Here is a 25532-nt window from a genome sequence, read left to right as displayed (position 1 = left end):
AAGGTTCAGTTATTCTCTAGCATTTTTCCTGGTGGCTAGTAGTCTCAGCTACTCAGGGACTTGGAATGTAGCCCTGGTGTTCTGCATAAGAGGATTTCCAGAGGGTGGAATAGATGCTGGTTGTTAATGAGCCTCAATTTTTATTTCTTTGCCTCACCTAGTAAAGGCTGAATCTCTGAGGTGTGTGTGTGCGGGGGGGCTCCTGCTTTTCCCCACAGCTCAGGGAAGGAGCACACTGGCCACTTTCCTTTGTGGCCACAACTCAGCAAAAACTCTGAGTGCCCTCCAAATCCCGGGTGTCCCCACAGAGTTCCAGCCCAGTCTGCCATCCCTCTGCTGTAGCCCCCAGGTGAGTGGCTGTGGCTATTTTAGCACTCTGTCCCGGCTCTGTGCTGTGGAGCGGGCTTGGTCTTCATTCCCCAAGGGCGCTGCTCACAGCTAAGACTGTTGTTGTCTGCGGGCTCCCAGCCTGCACCCTCTCACACCTCCGCAGATCCTACCAGTGTCCCTGGTTATATGGTCCTGTCCTGCTGCTTTTCTGTTGCCTTTTTCTGAGGATTTGTCTTTATTTTAGTTGTAATTCCCGTTTGGTCTGGGAGATCGTCTGCGTAGCTTCTATTCATTCCACCTCCATTTTCACATCCTCTCAGAACTTCATCTTATTCATTCTGCATAGGTAGACCAGATGTGGTGGTTTCCATTTTGTTAAAATAAAACAAAACACAAAAACAGTATCATTTTTTGCATGGGAATTTTGTAGGTAAGAGTTCTAATACAAGAATTTTAAATGTGACCACGTGGGCCAAAGGAAGAATCTGGCTGAGACAGAATCTAGGGAAGCTAGCCTCCAGAAAGGGACGTCTTTTGGGTGAGCAGGTTTTCATTCCTGGCTGCGACAGCTACTGTGGCAGAGCTGTATACTTCTTGCACAAGAAAGCAGGAAACATCTGGATAAACAAATCAGCACAAAGCCTGGTCCAGAAATGAAAAGCAGAAGCTATGAGACAGAGGAGCCGAGGTCACAATCACCAGAGCAAAGGCGTTCCTTCCTTCCCAGTCTGATCAAGTAACCAAGTAAGTCAGCCCTGGGGCCCTGTATTCGGCACCACCAGACACCAGGCAAGGATTTAATCCTCATTGACTCCTTGCCACCATTTTGACATAGGTGTTGTGAGGGTGGAAAGATACACAAGCAATTCCATTGAATCATTAAGATTGTCTACTCTGCCAGCTCAGGAAAGTGGAGACTAAAACAGAAATGTAGGCCATGGTCCTTTCCTCTATAGAGCTTGCAATAAAAATACTTCATTGCTGATTACACAAAGTAGCCCCAGAAGAGATGTAGTTTTTTGTTTTTTCCAGCAGGAATAGTCAAGCTTTGGAACCTGTTGGTGCCAATCAGGATCTAGATAGACTCCGAAAGTATTTCTATCATGCATGGGATTCAACCCAGAAATGCCTTTGACACATAGACAGAAGTCACTTTGTCCAGATTGAGATCTGTGAAGACAGTTTCTCAAAGTGTATTCCCCTGTAATTCAGCTTAGTCATGAACTAACTGAGCACACAACTTGGGGAAAAATTAAGTATCAAAGGGAATTTCCTCTAGGTGTTTTGTTTATGAATTCAAGTGCAACTACTGCTTATTTCAAAGCCCGGTTAAGTTTGGACTTCATAACTTTAAAACAAAAGTCAGATCATGGTATTTCTCTGCTCAAACCTTCTAATGCCTTGTCACTTCCCTAAAGCCAAAGTTCTCCCAAAGGCCTAAAGAGCCCCACATACCCTGTGTCCCCATTACTTCTCTCTCTAATCTCATCTGGTTTCTTCCAGGTTGTGGGCTCGATCCCTGACAGAGGGTGTGCGGGAGGCAGCCGATAGATGTTCCACTGTCGCATTGATGTTTTTCTCTCTAAAAATCAATGAAAGAATTTTTAAAAGAAAGGGTTTGAAAAAGAAATGAAACAAAGGACATAGGACTTTCTATGCATTTACAATCTCAATTGAATAGTTAATGTGTAACTGAAATGTGCAACAGGACAGCAAGGAGAAGGGACCTCAATGTGGCTGGAGAGGTCTTAGTGAAGGTGAAATCTGAACTGGCCTCTGGAAGAGGTGAGGACTTGGTCTGGAAGGCAGGACAGTGTTCCAGGAAGAAGGACTCTATGAGTAGAGTTCTGGCTACACAGGGGCCTTGTGGAAGCAGGCTGCTGGGACACGGTCTGGAGGGGGAGCAGGAGAGGCAGGGGGAGCCCGGCTGGAGGACATGGCGGTCATGCCAGGTGACCATACAGACTTGATGCAGGAGCCCAGGGGGAGGTGTAGAGGTTGATGTGGCCAGCAGGACAGATATCTCTCCAAGAGCCTGTTTTATTGAGCACAGAATAGGTCCTGAGTGTTCAGATTTAGGAAAACATGTTCTTAATTGTACATCCTTCTTATGTTTCAATTAAGTGTTCTCTAATTACATTAATTAATTCCCAGGACTGTACACAGTAACAACATAAAACACTGTAGACCCATACAATGATCATGCTGCAATCAATAGGGTTTTAAAAGAATTTATTTAAAAATCTGATGCATACAAGCACTTCCCTTAGTTCTTAGGAGGCTAACAGTTGAGTTTTTTCAGTAGCTCCTCAGTTAGCTGTTCCCTACTCTCTCCTTTTGTCTCAGTTTCTATCTTTGTGATCACTGGGCATGGTCTTATTTATTCTTAAAAAAAACCCATAATAAACTACTTTATTATTATTATTTTTGATGGATTTGAATTATGTTTTCATGTTTTCGGGGGGGGGGGGGGAGCAACACCAGTCTCCTCAGTTGTTTTTCTTTGTTTTCTCTTCAAGATCATCTTGTTTCATTTTCTTCACCTCCTCTCTGGCTAAGTGTCCCCGGAAGATGGCTTTTGACAGCAGCGTTCTCCTCCTCTTTCTTTTCTTCAGAAGATTCTAAGGCTGTGACAGGTGTCTCCTCTTTCACAGGTGTCTGAGACTTTTCTTTCTCAGGTGGTTCTTGCTCCTTGAATGCACGGTGGTTATAGGAGCAGTCGTCTACCTTAGACCCCCATTCTGCTGGGTCAAAGTTGCTTTTCTCTCTTTTCTCTAGAAGATGCTCAAAATACACTGCTGCAAAAGATGGTATATTGTCCAGTTGTTCCCTCAGAATCTCACAGGTCGGTCCTTCAGGATATTCCCAAGTCCTTGTGGGATCCGGCAGTGGTTGTTGGAGAATGGAGTCCACGTCTCCTCGGAAGGAACTGCCCATTGTACCTCTGGCTTCTCCCAGAGCTGGTGCCGAGGGTTCCGGTTGTTTTTTCTCGTTGCTGAGGACATAATAAACTACTCTAAATGCTTTTTGGAAGTGGGTGAGAAGGAAATAAATTAGTACTGAAGTTTCTCTAGACACACGTTCTCCAATATCTCATTATGCTGAATAAAGACAGCAGCTCTTCACACGTGAAGCCATTCTGGACAGACGACCTGAAGTCCTTCGTAAACCCATCTTATTAAACCTAATTCAAGTTAATTTGCGTTTGTATCACATTTGAAGAGTTGAAAAAAATGGGTGTTTTGTTAAAGTGCATTATTTTATTTGAGCCACGACTCCCCTGACAGTGAGCTCTCTCATTCCCAGTACCTGGCCTTTGACCTAGATAGATTCTCCATAAATGCTATTGAAAGAAACGAATCATCAAAGTCAGTCAACATTTGGTCAGAACCAACATTTCTGGGAGCAAGACTCTGGACTCACTGCCACTGAGGAGGAAGCAGTAGTGAGGAGGAAGAGCCAATGGCTTTCGTCTTCCCAGCTCCACTTTCCTTAAATGGCTTCACCTTGTCAGCTTCAAAGTGGCCACTGTGGGAATATTTACACCAAAGAAATAGGCAAATACTATGTCAGCCCCCTTTTCCCTCTATCACTTGAAAGCCAGGTTTTTAAACATTTGCCAGTATACCACTGAAATGAGGACTCAGACTTATTCAATGAATGACTAGACGGAGGTTAAATTGCCGGCTAAGAGGTCAAATTCAGCTCTTGGCTCTAAGACCAGAGACCATTAAGGAAACTGATGAGTCAAGGATGAAATAGGAGCCCATTTCTGACTCTGCTGCACAGCTCCATGAGTGACTGAGCCTGCACAGCAAGGACACAGGTGAAAAGGTAAGAGACGGTGGCTGCCCCAAGGATGGACACACGGGGTGAAGGAACCTGGCCTGAATCACAGAGCCATGGTGGGGAGCACACCGGTAATCCAAATGCAGCAAGACACTGAGTGAGGGTTTCTGGTACGCCCTGAAATTCCTGGGATACTGCAGATGGAAAGTACTGAAAAAGCCATTACCGCTTCCACGGGAGGGGAAGAACTGTACAGGCTAAATTCCAGCAGGTGTACCCAAGTAACTACATAATTTTCAACAAAGAAAAACATTATGAAATGATTGATGTGCTTTTCTCTGGATTACATAGAAATACAGGTGGGTCTAGTGCAAAACTTCTCAAGGCTGAGTATTTAATATTTAAGAGCCAAACGTGTTTAGAAGCCAAACGTGCTGTCTTTTCCAGGACTGTGTTCATCTTTATCAGCCCATCGGATAGTCTATTATTCTACAGATCTCTTTATTCCCAAGAGAAATGTATTCAATACAATACGAGTATAACTCTATGGAATACTGTCCACTGTTCCTAACATTCCTTCGCTGTAGATCTGCAGGGTCAATAAGGTGTTATTACTGTGCTTTAGACCATTTGACCAATCAGGATTTTAAAATGTTGTTACTATTTTAGGTCCCTGCATTATCAAGGGCTTTAATTACTGGCTTTTAGGAAGTTTTGGTATAAGAATATTCTCAGTGTGGAAAAATATTTCTCATACTCAACCAATAGTCCACTTAAGAAAAAAACTCACTATAAATTCCATACAGACTTGTAACTGCCTTGGCAATTGGTTTGAGTAGGACTCAAGCCACATGTGCCCTATAAAGCAGGGAATGAGCACTTAGCAAGTGTTAACCAGCGTAGTGATTTCTAACTAAAAAGTTAGTGATTGTTAATTTAGTAATTGTTAAGCTGAATAACTAAAGCAGGCAATGAGCACTTAGCAATTGTTAACTATTAAGGAAAAGGAAATAAAGCCCTGCTGGTGTGACTCAGTGGTTGAGCGTCAACCCCTGCTCCAAGAGGTCGCTGGTTCGATTCCTGGTCAGTGCACATGCCAGGTTGTGGACCAAATCCCCAGTAGGGGGCATGCAGGAGTCAGCCAATCGATATTTTCTTTCATTGATGTTTCTTTCTCCCTCTTTCTTCCTCCCTCTCTAAAATCAATAAAAAAAACACAATTTTTTTTTTTTTTAAAATAGAGAATTCTATTCTAGTTGTCCTTAAAATATCAGCACAATCAAATGTAAGTGCAAGATTCCGAACACAAATGGTTTCATCTGGGCCAGGCCTGCAGCCCCATATTATAGTTCAGAACTATTTTCTGGGTGCCAGGCACCAGCCTGGAGAGCAGAGTCCTTGAGTTCGAGCGGTGGGAATGAAGACAATGGCATGGATATGGGATCAGGAGCACTGTCCTCAGTAGGATCAGCCTTGATATGCTTTATTACATGCTTTTTATACCTTACAGCAAAAGTTTAGTGATATAAGAAAATAGGGCCCTGGCTGGTTTGGCTCAGCGGTTAGAGCGTCGGCCTGCGGTCCAGAGAGACCCAGGTTTGGTTCCCGCTAAGGGCGCGTGCCTCGGTTGCAGTTTGTCCTGGGCCCTGGTTGGTTGTGTGGGTGGCAGCCACTCGATGTGTCCCTTTCACGTTGATGTTTCTCTCTGTCTCTCATCCTCTCTCTCCCTCCCACTCTATCTGAACAAAAAAATGGAAAAATGTCCTTGGGTGAGAATTAAAAAAATAAGAAAATAGGATCTTCTTGATATAATGCCCAGGGCTACAACAATGCTGTATAGAATTAGTTTGCCTTACCAATAGCAGGAGCGCCAAGGAACACCCAGTCTGTTGTCTCAGGTATTTCAAGGTACATTGGGTCACACTTAGCCCCGAGGCACAAACACAATGCAAGCCTAATTCTTTGAGATTGTGGGGGAGGTCAAGTCCCTGACTCAAGACCTCCAGGCTGCATGGACTCTGTCAGACACATATCTGGCTCCCAACATCTGGGGACCTGCTTTGATTTCCTTGGTACTGTCCCATCACAGGACCCAAATAGTTTTACTCAGTTTAGAGAGCTATGGCAAGGCTGGTACCAATTGTCTTTTAAAATGTACATGTTAGTTAACAGCATTGAAGATGGTCCCTAAACAAATATCACTCATTCACTCAAGTGTGATAGCCCTCCTGAGCAGGAGGCAAGGCGATGGATTTAGAGGCAGCCCCTGGAAACGTCACAGAAAGGCCCTGGGAGAGTGCAGTGTGTGTCTGACCTGCAGGTGGGAGGAAGAGAAATGCTGAGAGACTCCCTGTCGGGGAGTGGGACCAGACCACGGTCACTGGGGCTTCTGCGCATTTGCAGCCTGGAGGGAATCCTGTGTCAGCCTCACTCTCACCCCCATCCTCTCTCCCCACACCCTCCCCCAAGTGAGGCCACCCTATCCAGACAGCTCTACTGGACCAAGGCAGTCCAGCAACCAGGGCCTGCCTCTCCAAGGCTGTCCCTGTGCCTGTGCGGGCCCTGCTGAGGGTTAGACGGGCACACAGAGAGGCCCTTATGTGCTGGTGGAGGAGCTGATCAGTGCAGGAGGCCCCACCCTGTGCAGAGAAGAGAAAGGAAGAAAGTGGGGCCTGAGAATGGCCTGTGGTGAGGGCCTCTGTGTGCGTCAGCTCCCTGCATCTCCCAGGTCCAGGGGTACCCAGTGTGGCTTCATCCAGCTGCCGAGTCCCGGGAGCAAGGGAGGACGCCGAATGTGCCGAACCACAGGAGCAGAACAAGAGCTGTGGGAGAGGCGAGGGCCTCCAGGGTCAGCTCTGGGGCCTGCTGGCCTCAGGGAGCAGTACACTGGGGCCATTGTACTGTGGACGAGGCTTCTTGGAAGGGACGTTCGAACATTTGATGAATGTGGGAAGCGTTCAGCAAACATTCAATGCAACCAGCAGTTAATACCTATGTATCCACTCTGTGCAGAGCTTGTGGGGGATTCTTCAAGGGAACTGGAGACGAGCGGATGTGGGCTCCACCCTCATGAGTCTGAAGCCTCTCAACAGAGTAGGGAACACAGATCCACAGACAACTTACACAGTGACAAAAAGCCAACTGTTACCGACATGCAAGGCCCTGGGCTGGGACTTCTGGTAAGAAGAGGATTCTGGCCCTTGGGACAGTCTAGTTCCATTCAGTCACCGTTTTAAAAACATGTGTTTGGATAATGCATTTTAGACGTCGTAAGCTTATGACTTATGTGACAGACACATGTAAGTGAAGACATGCATGTGTGGAGCTCAGACCTATAGAAAAGTACACCAGGGATAAAGGCAATGGATGAGATCACCAAAGAGCAGTGTGGGAGGACAGAGCACCCAGAAGGATGTGTGGGTGGGAGTGGCTGGTGGGCAGTGCAGGAGGAGGCCGCCAAGGAGACGTTGCCTTATTGTAACGGCCATGATGCGCTACAGAAAGTATTTCCAGGGATGTGAAACACAGCAGGTCCTTCTGTAGCGATGGTGCTGGGATGCAGCATGAAGACCGCCTCTGCCAGCTCAGCTGTGAGAGGTGCTTTCTGCGGCCAAGGTGGGCATGAGGATGACGGCCACCCACCGGGCCATGAGGATCGCCGAGCTCGGGACCTCACACCCGTTACTGTTCTTGCATTCAGTCCTCGCTGCGCCCTTCCAGACAGGAGTGGCCCTGGGGCGTGGAGAAGTTGGGTCACTTGCCCAGATCCAGTGGCCAGTAGGAAGTAGGTGAGGATTCCACCCCGTCTCTCTCACAGGCCAGGCCTTGCGTGAACACTCAGCAGATTTAGAACACACAGCTGTGGTGTGTCTGAATTCACAGGACAGGGCCTGGTCAGCGATGTGAGGAAATCTCCTGCCTAACAGAATCCAGAAATGCAAATTATAGGAACCGGTCAAGCCTGGCTCTGTGTCGATATGCTTCAGTGGTGTTAGGAATTCAGCCCGTCAGCTATCGAACCTGGTTTTATGTTTACTCCTGTGTTCTCTTGGTTTCAGGTTTTGGTCATCTCTTTCCACGGTTAATAAAGCACACCTTATTACTCAATTTCCCCCATAAGTCTACTTTCGCCCATCCGTTCTGTCCTTATTTATCCCTCCTCATTCTGACATGCAGTCCCCAAGCCCCTGCGTTTGGAGCCCATTACCTGAATGCTACAAGGTTCTTCTTCTAATGGTTTCTGTAGCTCCCTTCTATTCTGCAAGTCAAATTCTTACCTTTCTTTTTTTAAAGCAGCCACTCTCCTGGCAGCTATCCTCAGTTTAGTCAAGTTACTATCATCACTGTTCTCTGTTTATTTCCAACCTATTTCAAAATCTTGGTGTACTTTCTCCCCGTGAGAGTGACGGCACTTTGCTCGGGATCACAGAACCTTCTGCTCGTTTTCCCTCTTTCAGGGGCTTCCTTGGGAACACAGGCTGCGGTTGGAATCCTCCAGACGGACAAGGGAGCGTCCCAGACGCTGTCCCTTTCTCTGTGGGGTGTGTACATTGGGCACCAGGGCAGGCATTCTGGCCACTCTATTGGTCCTCATCTCTCATCCACACCCTCTCCCCTGCTCCCCACAACAGCCACAAACATCCTCTCCCTAATCGCCTGACTTATTCTGAGAATGTTTATTTATGTGGAGTTTTCATCTGTGTATACGACTACGTGGACTGTTTATTTTGTTTGTGAGAACCTCCCTCTACAGTTTTGGGGGTTGGAGTATAGTTCTACTCAAAAACCCTGTATAGTTTGTACTGGGGATCAAATAATATGAGTACTAATCCATGGGATCTACAGAAAGAATGGAAGGGTTGAAATATATGATGCAGTATAGAGAAAAAGAAAGCAATTACAGATTTAAGGACAGTTTTCGTTTTGCTGTCTAATAACTGAAGGACAGCTTTCCAGGAATCGGGGTGGGGAAGGGGAAGGAGTGCGATCAGCAAATATGTTTATCTAGATGCATTTCCCCTTAAGACGTACTTGCTGATTACTGTATTTTATCCTTCTCTCTCCCCTGCTTTCCTTGTTCTCTCTTTCTGTATTCTATTTCTATCACCTCTCCCTCTCCCTCTCCCTCTCCCCCTCCCCTCCCCTCCCCTCTCCCCCTCCCCCTCCCCTCCCCCTCTCCCTCTCCCTCCCTCTCCCTCTCTCCCTCTCTCTCCACCTTTATGCCCAGTTGCAGCATTTGCCACTTCAGATCCCCTGGCCGGGCTGTGCCAATTTTCTTTCTGGGGGAAATCCTGTATATACACAATGGAGGACAGTTTTGCCCCTTAAACAGTGAAGCCGTGCTATTTAGCAAAGCTGAGATGGAGGGTCAGGGAAAGGCTATGATGCAAAGGAAACGAGAACAAGCTCGGACAAAACGCAGGTGGTAGCAAAGCATAAGTGACTCCACACTTCAGACAGTGAGGCAAATTCTCTGCCTTCTTGGGTCACTTCTCTGGGCCCTGCCCCACCCCTCCCCTGCCCGCCCGTCCTGATGGAGCCCAGGAAGGGCAGCTGTGCCGGTGCTGGAAGGAAGGGCGCGTGAGCTCGGGGATGGGTCTGCACCTCTGGTGGGATGTACGGAGGTTACACGGTGACCCCCATGTCTCGCTACTTCAGTTTCTTCTGCAAAATGGGAGTGATCTCTCCCTCATAGGTGGTTGTGAGGTGTAAAGAGTTACTATATATGGAAAGCATTTCGAACGCGCCTGCTGTACAGTAAACACACCCATGTTAGTGACTGTTGCTAGAGTGGGCATCAGAGAGAGTTTCTTCTCAAGGAGGCAAGAACAAAACCAACAAGAATTGTGTTTAAAAGAGCAAGTAGCCCTGTCAACCAAACAACCGTGCTCAGGAATGAATACAGAAGGCCAAGCTCAGAAAAGCAAATGTTTGACCTTTAAGAGGCCTACTTTATAGTTCAGCTTCTTTGTTTCAAAATCTGCATAATCAAACTCATTACTAGGAATGTTTAATGATTTTTAGCATAACGTCTTTAAAATGTAATAGTACTCTATAATTCTCATGCTACCTTTTTCCTTAGTAAAGACTCAGGTTTGTCTTTGCCTGTTTGTTCATTCAGCATTTCTGCCTTTATTTTTCCATACCAGTGAACAGAAATCTACCCCCATGTGTAACTTGTGAAGAAAGCTAAATACTTGTTTATGTCGGTGGGGATCTTGTTGCTGAGCTCAAACAACAGATCTCAACTGGCCAAGCGTGGGAAATGGTCATAACCCAAGTTTCTTCTCTGCCCACATCCACACTAAGTTGAAATTTAACGTCTTTGACTAATACTGAATCAAGAACTAACTTATTCTTTGTGTAGAGAGAACTCCAAACAGCCCCTAGTCATGGCATATGCTAAAATTTCATAGTTAACATCATAGCCACAAAATACCCCAAGATAGTTATTGAGCAGAATTTTGTCTTTTCTAGAAGAGTCATACTAATTGAAACTCCCTCAAATTTGAATTAATAGGTGATATAACAACTAAGAGCATCCTTAATTTTCCGCACAAAAAAATGAGTTCTAAATTCACCTTCAGGTTTTTTCTTTCCTGCTGAGGCAGATAGGAAAAGCAATTACTACTAAACAGTAACTATTTAAGCTTTTGAGCATCAGTGCGGTGGATTTACTGAGAAGAATCTACAAGTTAAAACTACAAGCTTTCCAGTGAATTCTAAATGCTTTGTGATTTTTTTGACATGTCCATTTGGCTCCTGGACTGGTTTTAGCAAGGGCATATTTGTTTAATGGGGAATAATAGACCTCCAGAACAAGCTAGGGGTAACAATTCTTAGAATGTGGAAATTGATGTAACTAGCATAAAGAGTTCACAGGTAATTTTCTATCTTTCCTTTACCACCCTTGGGCAAGAGCCAAGAATTATCCTATCACGGGACTTGAAAGATTAAAAGTAAAAAGTACAAAGTAGTAAATTGACTTTTATTGTGACTTCCTAGAAGGTCTTCATCAGTTTATGTTAATAGCTTTTAAACCTGCCCCTTTCATCTATAATAAATGATTCATGGGGTGCTTTGAATGTTAGATTTTTAAAATGAGAACACAGTTTCTATGAAACTATTCAGACTGGAATAAGGGAACTAAAATTTGAGTGTATTTTCATAGAGGTGATATAGGGACATTCAGAGGGGCAGTTTTCATTATAATATTTTATTTCCCCAATAGGGAGCAAACTGGAGTGTGAATGGAATGATTAAATGACTTAGGTTTTTTTTTTCTTTTTTTCTTTTTTGTCTTTCTGATACTCCTAGTTCTAGTGCTCTAGTGTTCCCTTTGGATCACATCACCTAGCTATATGGAACTTTGGGGTTTGTGTTTTGGCAATGCTCAGGTGAGACCATCCATTTGCAATAAGAGAGAACTTCGGATCCCTCTACTGGTGGTTTCTTCACATTGCAGGTTTTCAATAATAGTTCATGGAATCCTTTAGTAGGTTGCCATCAGAATTTTTTTTTTAAGTGAAAATATGTATTGGAAATAGTAAGTGTAACTGTTGAGGAACGGAGGGGCACAGCTCCCAGACAGAAAAGTATTTGGGGTTGGGTCTGCCACCTTCTTTTCTGAGGTTCCAATTTCTGTTCTTTCTTCTTCTGACTACTTCTATTAGGAAAGAGAATATTAAGGCTCTGTTCCTTCTCAATCCCAATAGAAGCAAACCCAAGTTATATTCCAAGTATTTTCATAGTTTCCTGTAAGCAGTTCTTTGTCCTGCTCTCTCCTAAGGTCTTTCCTGTTTCCTATTTCCAGCAGGCTCTGAGTCATCTGTAATTTCTATATCCCATCATTAACAATACATTGATATCACCGCCAATTTGCAGATGAAGTCAACAAATCAGAGTGCAATGAGGGGTGCCCAAGGTCACACAATAAATCTGGCCCCAAGGGGGTAGCCCTGGAGTTTCCAGCCTGCTGACTGGTCACTGAACTGAGCTGTGGGCACACAAAGGATGCTGCACCCACAGCATTCTGTTGTGGACGCGCTGGGCTTTGCAAGCATTGCGGGATCGCTTTGTTTCCTGTAAGGCCCAGCATTTTCTTTCTCCAGGTCAGGCAGGTCTGTGGGCTTCTGCCCAGTGCCCTCCCCTGCACTTTGCATACGGAAGAGAGAAGGTGTGCTCTGGAGAAGCTGTAAGACTGCAGATCAGAAGAGTGGGCGTCACGGTCTCCATTTGCAAAGCCAGAGTTGGGGCAACATTGATCAGTTGTAATTAATGAATTTAGATCCCAAATGGGCTTTTGCTTGGTTGGGAAAGGCCGCCTAGTGACTATGTTCAATTTGGAGGAGTTCAGGTGCCCTTGTTCTGAAGGAGAAGCTGGGTACCTCGAAGAGTAGGTTACCTTTCCCAGATCTTCCCCTGATCCCATCAGTACTATCCCTGGAGTCTAGTTCTGATTGATGTAAATGGTGGGTACTGTTCAAGCGGCTCTGGATAGGAGGTTTTTGTTTTAAAACTTCCTAACAATATTAAACCGAGGAGGGTGACCCTTTGCAACCATACCTGAGTTTTAGCTAATGAGACGACTTTTGGATAGGCCCTAAGGATGAAGGGTGGTTGCCAGGGGAACCACCATGTTATTAGAGAATTGGAAATTTCAGTCCTACTCCTGGCCTCCAGGGATGGGGAGGGGCTAAGGGTTGAATTTATCACCATGACCAATCATTTAGTCAATCATGCCTCCATAAAGATGCCTCGTGAGAACTCAAAAATACAGGGTTTCACGAGTTTCTGGGTTGGTGAACACGTAGATGTGTTGGGTTAGTGGTACAAGCAAAGGGGCATGGAAGCCCATGTCTCTTCCCCCACACATTGCCCTACCCATCTCTTCCACCTGGATATTCCTGAACTATATCTTTCTATATCAGATGCTTAATCTGTTAAGTAAAATGTTTTCTTGAGTTCCGTGAGCCACTCTTGCAAATTAATAGAATCTGAGAAGGGGGTCATGGGAATCTCTAACTTACAGCCAGTCAGAAGCATAAGTAACAACCTGGAGTTGCTTTTGGCATCTTAAGTGTTGAGAAAGGGGCAGTCTAGTGGGACTGAGCCCTCAACCTGTGGGATCTGATACTATCTTCAGGTTAGTTAGTGCCAGAATTGAGTTAAATGGTAGGAAACCTAGCTGGTATCACAGAATTGCTTCATGTAGAGAAAATCCCAACATTTAATGACCAAAAGGCCAGAAATGAAGTATTCTGTGAGCAGAATTTTGGGAGTAGAGAAGAAAAATAGAGTTTCCCTTACAAGTGCTCAGAAATAGATACACATAAATACAGCCTGCTGTCTTGAACTGCTCTTAGACAGAAGAACACAGACAACACAATGAAGAAAAGATAGTCTTTTCAATAAATGGTGCTGCAACATTTGAACATCCACATGCAAAAAAAAAAAAAAAAAAGTTTCTAGACACAAACCTTACACCCTTCACAAAAATTAACTCAAAGTAAATCACAGTCCTAAATGTAAAACACAAAACTATACAACTCCTAGATGATAACCCAGGAGAAAATCTCGATTGCCTTGGGTTTAGTGATGCCTTTTTAGATGGAACATCAAAGCAGGGAAGCTATAAACTGTGGACTTGATTCTGAGGCAGAAAGGAAAGCCACTGAACAATTTATATTTTTATACGATCACCCTAGGGACTGAGTGGTAAATGCATTGGAGAAAGCAAGACTGATGGCAGGGAAACAGCTTGGAGACCACTGCCAAAGTATAGGTAAGAGAAGGAGGGTCGAGGCAGTGCGGTATATAGACTGGAGGGAGACAGTAAGTTTGGTTTTGAACATATTGATTGAAGTGCCAGTGAGTCATTAGAGTCACTAGGGAGCAGTTGGTGTGAATTTTTGAGGAGCATACGGGAAGCCTGAGAGTGTGGAGAGGACGGCAGAGGGTTCGATACAGAGGGGGAAGGAAGTGGGAGTGGAGCCCTAGATGGGGAGAGTGGGGGGAGAAGTAGTCCCTAGTGCTACTGAGTTCAAGGAAGTAATCAAAGGCCTCCTTGGATGGAGATAATGGATGACCTTGATCCTAAATAAAATCCATGTCATTAAACAGCGTGGTGAAGGCCTCCTAGCAAATTTTGTAGTTACACCTTTTCCTAATACAACACAAATTATGCTTGTTTTGTTCCCTCTTCATGCAGTTCTCTCCACCTCCCTTCTGATCTGTGTAGGGAATGGACATCGAGGGTGGGTGCCAGCCCCTGCAACTCCTTTTGCACACTCCCTGGAGACACTGACGACTTTTAATTTATCAGATACTCCGAGGATCCTATCATTTGTCTAACTGGTCACAGCAGCAGTTTTGTGATGAGGAAAGTGGCAACATTGACAAGAGAACTGAGAAAGGCCAGGGGGCTGCTCTCCCCTGGAAATTCATTACTGTATTTTCTTCTGGGTGATGCCAATCCAACTAGTGTAATATTCACTGCCTGTCAGAGTGGTTCTTTTTGACAAATGATAAGCTGTGGTCGAGACAAAGATTGCTAAATAAGTAATTTGCGAGTAGGAAAAAGCAAGGATTATACTCAATGCCAATCCTTCTGTAACAGATCTATTATAGAAACTCCAAGTTATTGTTACAGAAAATTAATTTTACTTATTAGTTTACTGACAGAAAACTTTGCTGTTAAGTAGCTACTGTGTATATCCCAGAAAGAGGGAGGAACCTTGCATCCCAACGCATCTCTCTGCTCAGAGCAGATGATGCGGACGGTGCTGCTGCTCTTCCTGAGGGGTCTCAGTGCTCCTGCCGGGCTGCAGCTACCTTGGGACTACTAACCCTTTTTATGAAAAGCCACATTTGTTGTCTTCTTTGAGATTTTGTAACTAGAATAAAATATTTACTGTAGAGTGCTGTTTTATCTTCCTCCTTTGAAAATATGGAGTTATGGCAAAAAAAAAAAACAAAAAAAAAAACACAAATCTTTAAGAAATAAAGACCGAACAACTTTATAGAAAAATATATTTTATTGTGATTTATTAAACATTCAGTGTATAACATAGATGTTTTTCTAGATTTAACCCTAGAATACGATGGTTGGTGCTTAGAAAAAGGGCTCTAGTTCACACTTACCACTAATAAAATGCTTTACTGAATAAAAACACAACGCCAAACAAAATGGGTTCAAATATTTTCTTTAAAAATCATTTTAAAATTTATCCTATTCAGACTGATGACAAACACAAAAAAGGCAGACATACTAGTTGAATGTAATTAGCTGCTTTATACAGCACATATCTTTCAGTCCACAAGTATATTATTAAATGACGGAAAACAATACAACCATTTCTATAGAAATAGGAAATCTATTTCTAAGAAAGATTTTACAGACCCCCATCTTTTATACCCATCCTCAAGTCTAACTCTAAAGAGGACAAAGCCAGTGACTTACCTCACAATAGCTCATGACTAAAGTCACTTTGCTATCAAATCTGTAGTTCTGATCTGTTATGAGCATTGAGACAAGATAAAAATAGTCCCAAAGAAAGAGGCACAATGCTTGCTGTGATCACCTATTCAGCAACAGCAGGCACTGCACTCAAAACTATCTCATCCCGCCCTGCTGGTGTTGCTCAGTGGTTGAGCATCAACACATGCACCAAGAGGTTGCCAGTTCAATTCTCGGTCAGGGCACATGCCCAGGTTGTGGGCCAAATGCCCAGTAGGGGACATGAAGGAGGTGGCCAATGGATGTTCTCTCATCAATGTTTCTATCTCTCCCTTCCTCTCTCTCTAAAATCAATAAACAAACAAACAAAAAAACCTATCTCAATCCGGAAAAATGGCGGCAGAGTGAATGGAAGCTACACAGACCATCTCCCAGGACTAAACTGGAATTACAACGAAAGTAAAGACAATTCGTCAGGAAAAGGCAATCGAAAAGCAGCTTGGAGAACCACATAAGCAGGGACACTGACTCAATCCTGGTAGGCTTGAGAAGACACGAGAGGGGGCCGGGAGTCCACAGTCCGCAGCTGCCTGGGCTGGGAGCTGCGGCACCCTCGGCTGGGATCTGCACCCTCGGCTGGGACCTGCAATTTTGGATGAGTGCTGCACCCTCAGCTGGGAGATGCCGCAGCCTCGACTAGGAGCGACAGCCTTGGCTGGGAGCTGCGCCCTCGGGTTAAAGTCCCAAGTGGCTCCACAGCGCAGAGCTGGGACAGAGGCAAAATTAGCAGCAGCCACTCACCTTGGACTCCAGCATAGGGAGGGCAGACTGGACTGGAAGCGTGTGGGGACACTCGGGATTTGGAGGGCGCTCAGAGCTTTTGCTGAGTTGCAGCCACGCAGGACTGTGGTCATCTTACACCCTCCCAGGGCACTAGGGAGAGGCAGCAGCTGCTCCCTCAGAGATTCAGTCCCATACAGTGGCCATTGAAATGCTAATTGAGGCCCATTACCAACCAGCATCTGCCCCACCCTCGGGAAATCCTCTTACACTGAGCACCTGAGGGAGTTTTCCAGTCAATTCAGAAACCAAGGTTCTTAAGGTGACCTCTACTAATAGCCTCCAGGTAAAAAAGCTAGAGGATAACTACCATTCCCTGGGCTAGCAACTCTAACCAGGAAAGTTAAGACTTGACAGTGGTGTTTAAAGTGGGTCCTCCCTGCCTCATCCAAACCCAGGAGAGGGAGCCACAAACAGCAGAACACCAACACCCACAGGGAAAATTTGGCAGGCTCCGAAGCCCACTATGATAGCCAAAATGGTGAAACACAGAAACAAAAGCCAAATGAAAGAACAAGAGACCCCCACCGAAGATGAGATAAATGAGGTGCAGTTAAGCAAGTTAACAGAACTAGAATTCAGAGCCATGATCTTGAGGAAGCTCAACAGCATGTGTAAGGACATGAGCACCATGAGTAAAGACATAGAAATGTTAAAAATCAACCAGTTGGAAATTAAAAACCAACAAGAAGAAATGAAGAACAACATATCAGAAATAAAGAACACACTGGAAAGTCTAAATAGCAGAGTAGAGAAAGCTGAGGACCAGATCAGAAAATTAGAAGAAAGGGTAGAAAAAGTCAACCAATCAGAAAACCAAAAAGAAAAAAATAATGAAAAAAACAGGAAAACAGCTTAAGAGAACAGTGGGACAACTGGAAACGTAATAACATTCGCATCATAGGAGTCCCCGAAGAAGAAAATGAGCAAGGGTTAGAGAATATATCTGAAAACACAGTGACAGAAAACTTCCCTAATTTGGTGAAGGAAGATGGCATTCAAGTTCAAGAAGCACAGAGAGTCCCAAGTAAGAAGAACCCAAACAGGCCAACACCAAGACACATAGTAATCAAACTGCCAAAAATTAAAGACAAAGAGAGAATCCTAAAAGCAGCAAGAGAGAAGCAACAGGTTACCTGCAAAGGAAACCCCATAAGGCTCTCAGCTGACTTCTCAACAGAAACACTACAGGCCAGAAGGGAATGGCATGAGGTAATCAAGGTCATGAAAAACAAGAATGTGAATCCCCAAGACTACTCTATCCAGCAAGGCTATCATTCAAAATAGAAGGTCAAATAAAGAGCTTTCCAGGTCAAAAAAAGAAGGCTAAGGGAATACATTAGCACCAAACCAGCACTGCAAGAAATGTTAAAAAGACTGCTGTAATTATCAGGAGAAATAGAAAGAAAAATATAACCACAATAAACAAAAATGGCAATAAATAAGTACATGTCAATAATCACCTTAAATGTAAATGGATTGAATGCTCCCATAAAAAGACACAGAGTAGCTGATTGGATAAAAAAGCATGACTCACTTATATGTTTTTTACAAGAGACCCATGTCACAACAAAAGACTCACATAGGTTAAAAGTGAAGGGATGAAAAAAAATCTTCCAAGCAAACGGAAAGGAAAAAAAAGCTGGGATAGCAATACTTATATCTGATAAGATAGATTTCAAAATGAAGGCCATAACTAGAGACAAAGAAGGCCACTACAATAATATTGAAAGGATCTATCCAACAGGAAGATATAACCTTGATAAACATACATGCACCTAATATAGGAGCACAAAATATATTAAAAATCTTCTGGAGGACTTCAAAGGAGAAATCGATAGCAATACAATCATAGCAGGGGACTTCAACACCCCGCTGACATCACTGGATAGATCCTCTAGACAAAAAATTAGCAAGGAAACAGAGACTCTAAATGAAGCACTAGACAAAATGGATTTAATAGATATCTACAGAGAATTACACCCCAAAACTACAGAATTCACATTCTCCTCAAGTGCACATGGGACATTCTCAAAGATAGACCACATGTTAGGACACAAACTAAGTCTCTACAAGTTCAAGAAGACTGAAATCATATCAAGCATCTTCTCAGATCACAATGGCATGAAACTAGAAATCAGTTGTAACAAGAACAAGCAAAGACATTGGAACACATGGAAGCTAAACAGCATATTATTAAACAATGAATGGGTTACCGAGGAGATCAAGGAAGAAATTAAAAACTTCCTGGAAACCAATGAAAATGAAGACACAACACAAAATCTATGGGATGCAGTGAAAGTGGTTCTGAGAGGGAAGTTCATAGCACTACAGGCCTACCTCAAAAAACAAGAAAAATCCCTAATAGACTATCTAACCTCACAACTCAAAGAACTAGAGAGCAAACAAAAAGAAAACCCCAGAGCAAGTAGAAGGAAGGAAATAATAAAGATCAGAGCAGAAATAAACGACATAGAGACCAAAAAAAAATTCAAAGGATCAATGAAACAAAGAGCTGGTTTTTCAAAAAGATAAACAAGATTGATGGACCATTACTAAGACTCACCAAGAAACAAAGAGAGAGAACCCAAATACACAAAATCAGAAATGAAAGAGAAGTAACAACTGACACCACAGAAATACAAAAGATTGTTAACAGCTACTATGAACAATTATATGGGAATAAATTCGACAATCTAAGCGAAATGGACAAATATCTAGAAACACATAGTCTCCAAAAACTGGACCAGGAAGAGAGAGAAAACTTGAACAGACCAATAACAATAGAAGAAATTGAAGATGTAATCAAGACTCTCCCAGCAAACAAAAGCCCAGGCCCGGATGGCTTCACGGGGGAGTTTTACTGAACATTCAAAGAAGAATTAACACCCATTCTCCTCAAACTATTTCAAAAAATTCAAGAAGAAGGAAGACTTCCAAACTCGTTTTATGAAGCCAGCATAATTCTAATTCCAAAACCAGAAAAAGACACTACAAAGAAGGAAAACTACAGGCCAATATCCCTCATGAACATAGACGCCAAAATCCTGAACAAAATACTAGCAAATCGAATCCAGCAATACACCAAAAAAATTATTCATTATGACCAAGTGGGATTCATCCCAGGGATGCAAGGCTGGTACAATTATCACAAATCAAGAAATGTGATACACCACATAAATAAAATGAAGAATAAAAACCACATGATCATATCAATAGATGCTGAAAAAGCCTTCGACAAAATCCAGCATCTATTTCTGATAAAAACACTCAGCAATGTAGGAATAGAAGGATCATATCTTGACATAATAAAGGCCATATATGAAGGACCTACAGCCAACATCATACTCAATGGGCAAAAACTAAAAGCATTTCCCTTAAGAACAGGAACAAGGCAAGGATGCCCACTTTCGCCACTCTTTTTTTTTTAAACACAGTACAGAAAGTCTTAGCCACAGCAATCAGACAGGAATAAAAAATAAAAGGGATCCAAATTGGAAAGGAGGAAGTGAAACTGTCATTATTTGCAGATGACATGATACTATACGTAGAAAACCCCAAAGACTCCATCAAAAATGTACTCGGCTTAGCCCTGGCCAGTTTGGCTCAGCGATTAGAGCATTGGCCTGAAGTCCAGAGAGACCCAGGTTCGGTTCCCGCTAAGGGCACGTACCTTGGTTGCAGTTTGTCCATGACCCTGGTTGGGTCGTGCGGGTGGCAACCACTCGATGTGTCCCTTTCACATCGATGTTTCTCTCTCTCTCTCTCTCTCTCTCTCTCTCTCTCTCTCTCTCTCTCTCTCTCCCCCTCCCACTCTATCTGAACAAAAAAATGGGAAAGAGTGTCCTCAGGTGAGGATAAAAAAAAAAAAATTTACTCGACTTAATAAATTTGGAAAAGTAGCAGGATACAAAATTAATGTCAAGTGATGGCATTCTTATACACCAATGATGAACTCACAGAAAGAGAAACTGAAAAAACAATCCCATTTACCATCGCAGCAAAAAAATTAAGATACCTAGGAATAAACTTAACCAAAGAAATAAAGGACCTATTCACAGAAAACTACAGGTCATTGAAAAAAGAAATAGAGGAAGATATAAAAAAGTGGAAGCACATACCCTGTTCATGGATTGGAAGAATTAACATCATTAAAATGTCCATACTACCCAAAGCAATCTATAGATTCAATGCAATCCCCATCAAAATACCAAAGGCATACTTCACAGAATTAGAACAAATACTTCGAAAGTTCATATGAAACGAAAAAAAGACCTCGAATAGCCACAGCAATCTTGAAAAGGAAGTTGGAGGGATCATATTACCAGATTTCAGGTTATACTACAAAGCCACTGTAATCAAAACAGCCTGGTACTGGCACAAGAACAGGCATATAGACCAGTGGAACAGAACAGAGAACCCAGAAATGGACTCAAGGCAATATGCTCAATTAATATTTGACAAAGGTGGCAAGAGCATACAGTGGAGTAAGGACAGCCTCTTTAATAAATGGTGTTGGGAAAATTTGACAGCTACATGCAGAAAAATGAAACTAGACCATCAACTTACACCCTACACAGGAATAAACTCGAAATGGATAAAAGACTTAAATGTGACCCATGAATCCATAAAAATCCTAGAAGAAACTGTAGGCAACAAAATTTCAGACATCATACGCAGCAGAATTTTCAGTGTTACATCACCTAAGGCAACAGAAATAAAGGAGAAAATGAACACATGGGACTACATCAAAATAAAAAGCTTCTGCACAGTGAAAGATACAATCATCAAAACGGAAAGGCTACACACTGGATGGGAGAGCATAATTGCCAAGGATATATCAGATAGGAGGTTAATTTCCAAAATATATAGAGTGCTCATACAACTCAACAAAAGGAAGACAAAGAACCCAATTAAAAAATGGGCAGAGGAACTAAATAGACACGTCTCCAGACAGGACATACAAATGGCCAAGAGACATATGAAGAAATGCTCAACATCACTAATTATCAGAGAGATTCAAGTTAAAACAACAATGAGGTATCACCTCACATCTGTCAGAATGGCCACCATCAACACATCACCAAACAACAAGTGTTGGTGAGGGTGTGGAGAAAAGGGGACTCTAGTACACTGCTGGTGGGAATGCAGACTGGTGCAGCCACTATGGAAAACAATATGGTATTTCCTAAAAAAAAATTAAAAATTGAATTTCCATTTGACCCAGTGATCCCACTTCTAGGAATATACCCTAAGAAGTCTGAAACACCAATCAGAAAGAATATATGTACCCCCATGTTTGCAGCAGCACTATTTACAATAGCTAAATCTGGAAACAGCCCAAGTGTCCATCAGTAGACAAATGGATAAAAAAGCTGTGGTACATATACAAAATGGAGTACTATGCAGCTGTAAGAAAGAATGATCTCTTATCCTTTGAGACGATATGGAGGGACCTGGAAAGTATCATCCTAAGCGAAACAAGCCAAACAGAGAAAGGCAAGTATCATATGATCTCACTTGTTTGTGGAATATAATGAACATAACAGTCTGCAGAAAGGGGTAGTCCCAGAGACGTGGAAATGGGGTACAGACTGACAATCCCCAGAAGAGGGTGTTGTGGGGGAGAGATAAACTACAGAAGTTATATGCATATATGCATGAACAATGGACATGGACAACAAAGCTGAGGACAGGGCATGGAGGGAGGGGGAGTGGGGAATCAGTGGGGGGAAAAAGGAGAAACATCTGTAACAAAAATAAATTAATTAATTAAAAAAAAAACTATCTCATCCCAGGAATTAAATCAGCCAGCCACATTCATTGAAATTTCCTCCACTACAAGTGTGATACTTCTGGCTTTGTTTTCTTCTTCTCAAGATTGCTTTGGCTATTAGGAGAAAAAAGAAAGCCTCTTCAATAAATGGTGCTGGGAAAATTGGAAAGCCACATGAAGAAGAATGAATCTAGACCACTGTTTGTTTCCATATACAAAGATTAACTCAAAATGGATCAAATACTTGACTATAAGACTCTAAAGACAAGGAAAGTAAAGGCAAAAATAAATGAATGGGACCATATCAAACCAAAAAACTTCTGTACAGCAAAAGAAACCAATACCAAAACAAAAAGACAACTGATCAAGCCCTGGCCAGTTTGGCTCAGCGGTTAGAGCGTCGACCTGCGGTCCAGAGAGACCCGGGTTCAGTTCCCGCTAAGGGCACGTACCTCGGTTGCAGTTTGTCCCCGGCCCTGGTTGGGTCATGCAGGTGGCAACCACTCGATGTGTCCCGTTCACATCGATGTTTCTCTCTCTCTCTCTCCTTCCCACTCTATCTGAACAAAAAATGGAAAAAAATGTCCTCCGGTGAGGATAAAAAAAAAAAAAAAGACAACTGATCAAATGGGAGAAGCTATTTGCAAACAACAGCTCCAATAAGGGTTAATATCCAAAATATATAAAGAACTCATACAGCTCAACACCAAACAAACAAAGAATCTAATTAAAAAATGGGCGGAGGACCTGAACAGACACTTCTCCCAAGAAGACATACAAATGGCCAACATAATAGCTAGTCCACTAGCTGTTAGGGAACTGCAAATCAAAACTACAATGACAGACCAGCCGGTGTGGCTCAATGGATTAAGCAGTCCCATGGACTGAGAGGTCCTGGTTTGATTCCCAGTCAGGGCACATGCCCAGGTTGTGGGGTTGATCCCCAGTAGGGGTCGTGCAGGAGACAGCCGATTGGTGTTTCCCTCTCACATCTATGTTTCTATCTCTCTCTCCCTTCCTCTATACAAATTCAATAAAAACATTAAAAAAAAAACTATAATGACATTCCACCTCACACCAATCAGAATGGCTGTTATGAACAAGTGTTGGAGTAGTTGTCGAGAGAAAAAAAAACCCCTCATTCATTGCTGTTGGGAATGTAAACTGGTACAGCCACTGTGGAAAACAGTATGGAGGCTCCTCAAAAAATTAAGAATAGAGTTATTATATGATCCATCATACCCTCTTCTGGGTATCTACCCCAAAATTTTGAAAACATTTATTTGCAGAGATATATATGCACCTCTATGTTCACTGCAGCGTTACTCAACAGTGGCCAAGACATGGAAACAACTGAAGTGTCCTTCAATAGTGACTGAATAAAAAGTTGTATGTAATTACAATACTACTAAGATATAAGAAAAGATAAAATAATGCCATCTGTGACTACATGAATGGATTTTGAGAATATCGTGCTACGCAAAATAAGTCAGACAGAAAAAGTCAAGAACCATATGATTTCACTTATATGTAAGATATAAAACAGAAAGCAACCAATGGACAAACAAAAACTCATAGACACAGATAACAGAACAATTGTTAGCAGAGGAAAAGGAGTCAAACATATGGTGATAGAAGAGTTGACTTTGGTTGGTGGGGACACAATGCAATATACTGATAATGTATCATAGAATTGTAAACTTGAAAACTATATAATTTTATTAACCAATGTCAGCCCAATAAATTTAATTAAAAAATATTTCCTCCCTACAGTGTGGCAGGAAGTCTCAGGTCATGAAGAATCTTGTCTTCTTCAATGCTTAGGGCCATAGCTTTCCTTTCAAATGTTCCTCCTCCTGCCAATTATGAACAGAGGAAAAATTATTCATCAGAATATTCCTTATAAATACTACATGAACTACTAACAATATGAGCTACTTGTTAAGAAAGAGTGGCTATTTATTTGCCCAGATTATACACAGAGTACTTGTAATTGGTGCACTAGATGCTCATCACAATATCTAAGGAAAAAGAAAAGATTTCTTCTGTAATTAGTGCAAAAGAATTTGGCTACAAAAACAGATTCTATCAGGCATCTTGAGCATTATTATTTTTACAGCAGATGACAGTATTGTGTTTGAGGCAGTGAAATTAAATCCCATTCCAAAGTAAGACAAGAGCAGGTGTCAGACTGGGACAGTTGTAAAGACCAGGGACAAAACCAAAAGAACAGTTATATAATCCATTTTGACATACATTTGGAACTATAAGCTGAAAATATAAACTCTGGAATGTTAACTATTATTTAGGTCTATGCTGTCCAATACAATAGTCACTAGCCATATGTGGCTATTTAAGTTTAAGTTAATTAAAATGAAATAAAATAGAAACTTCAGTTCCTCAGTTGCATTAACCACATTTCAATAGCCACCCTGTGGCCCATCATTGCCGCGTTAGGCAGCACAGATAGAAAACATTTCCATCACTGCAGAAAGTTCTATTGGATAGACTTGATCCAGGACTTAAAACTTTTCCAGTATATGGTGGGGCACCTCCAAAAGTTTTCTATATTTATCACTGTTTTCTGACCACCTCATACACTATAACACAAATAACTGAAATATGTTTACCACTACAGCTCTCCACCGAAACACATAATACAACCAATCAAAAATGTCTTTGCTGGAGCAACTTAAAATATCAAATAACCAGGACAAGAGAAAAACAAGCATGGAAACACTGACTCTCTCTTTATTCAAACAACATGCTGTTTGATTTACGAATCTGTGTCATAAATCAGGACACCATTTCTGAGCCTCACCGTGTCACCTATTCTTAGCACCTATTATATTTTTTTAAACAAAATTATTTTTATATTAGTAACAAGACATAATTAAATTTAATGATAAAACAACTAGAACTATGCCAGGGTCAATATAAATTGCTACCAGAAAGTGCAGAGAAAATCCAGTTATAGAGGAATCACCAAGAAAGCACAAGATTTGAGCAATATGACAAAAAAAAAAAAAAAAAGATGACAACGACGTGTGCAAGTTAAGACAACAGACCTAACAGCATTATTAATTTTCCTTTGAATATCAATTGTATAAAGTCCAAAACTTTATTTCACATTTTAATTTCACATTTGCTTTCCCCCTGTGTTCTGATCAACCAACGTACAATTTAAATACATCTTATCACGTTACTAGGTGATAAGATTATTTTCCTGGTTCATTTATCTGACTTTCAAGGTTGTCTGGCTGACAAAGTAACACTTGAAAAGTGATACATAATTTTAATTCACCAGAATTAAAGCAAGTAATTCAATGAAGATGACAA

At 42.4% G+C, this 25532-nt stretch overlaps 1 pseudogene; it reads right to left on the bottom strand.

Annotated features, from left to right (window-relative positions):
- Positions 1 to 2819: 2819 nt before the first annotated feature.
- On the bottom strand, positions 2820 to 3335 carry LOC118616935 (annotated as a pseudogene).
- Between the last annotated feature and the right edge of the window lie 22197 nt (positions 3336 to 25532).

This window comes from Molossus molossus, unplaced genomic scaffold, assembly GCF_014108415.1.
Source record: "Molossus molossus isolate mMolMol1 unplaced genomic scaffold, mMolMol1.p scaffold_m16_p_5, whole genome shotgun sequence".
NCBI lineage: Eukaryota > Metazoa > Chordata > Mammalia > Chiroptera > Molossidae > Molossus > Molossus molossus.
Note: the sequence above shows the minus strand (reverse complement) of the source record. Positions and strands in the feature narration are given on the sequence as shown.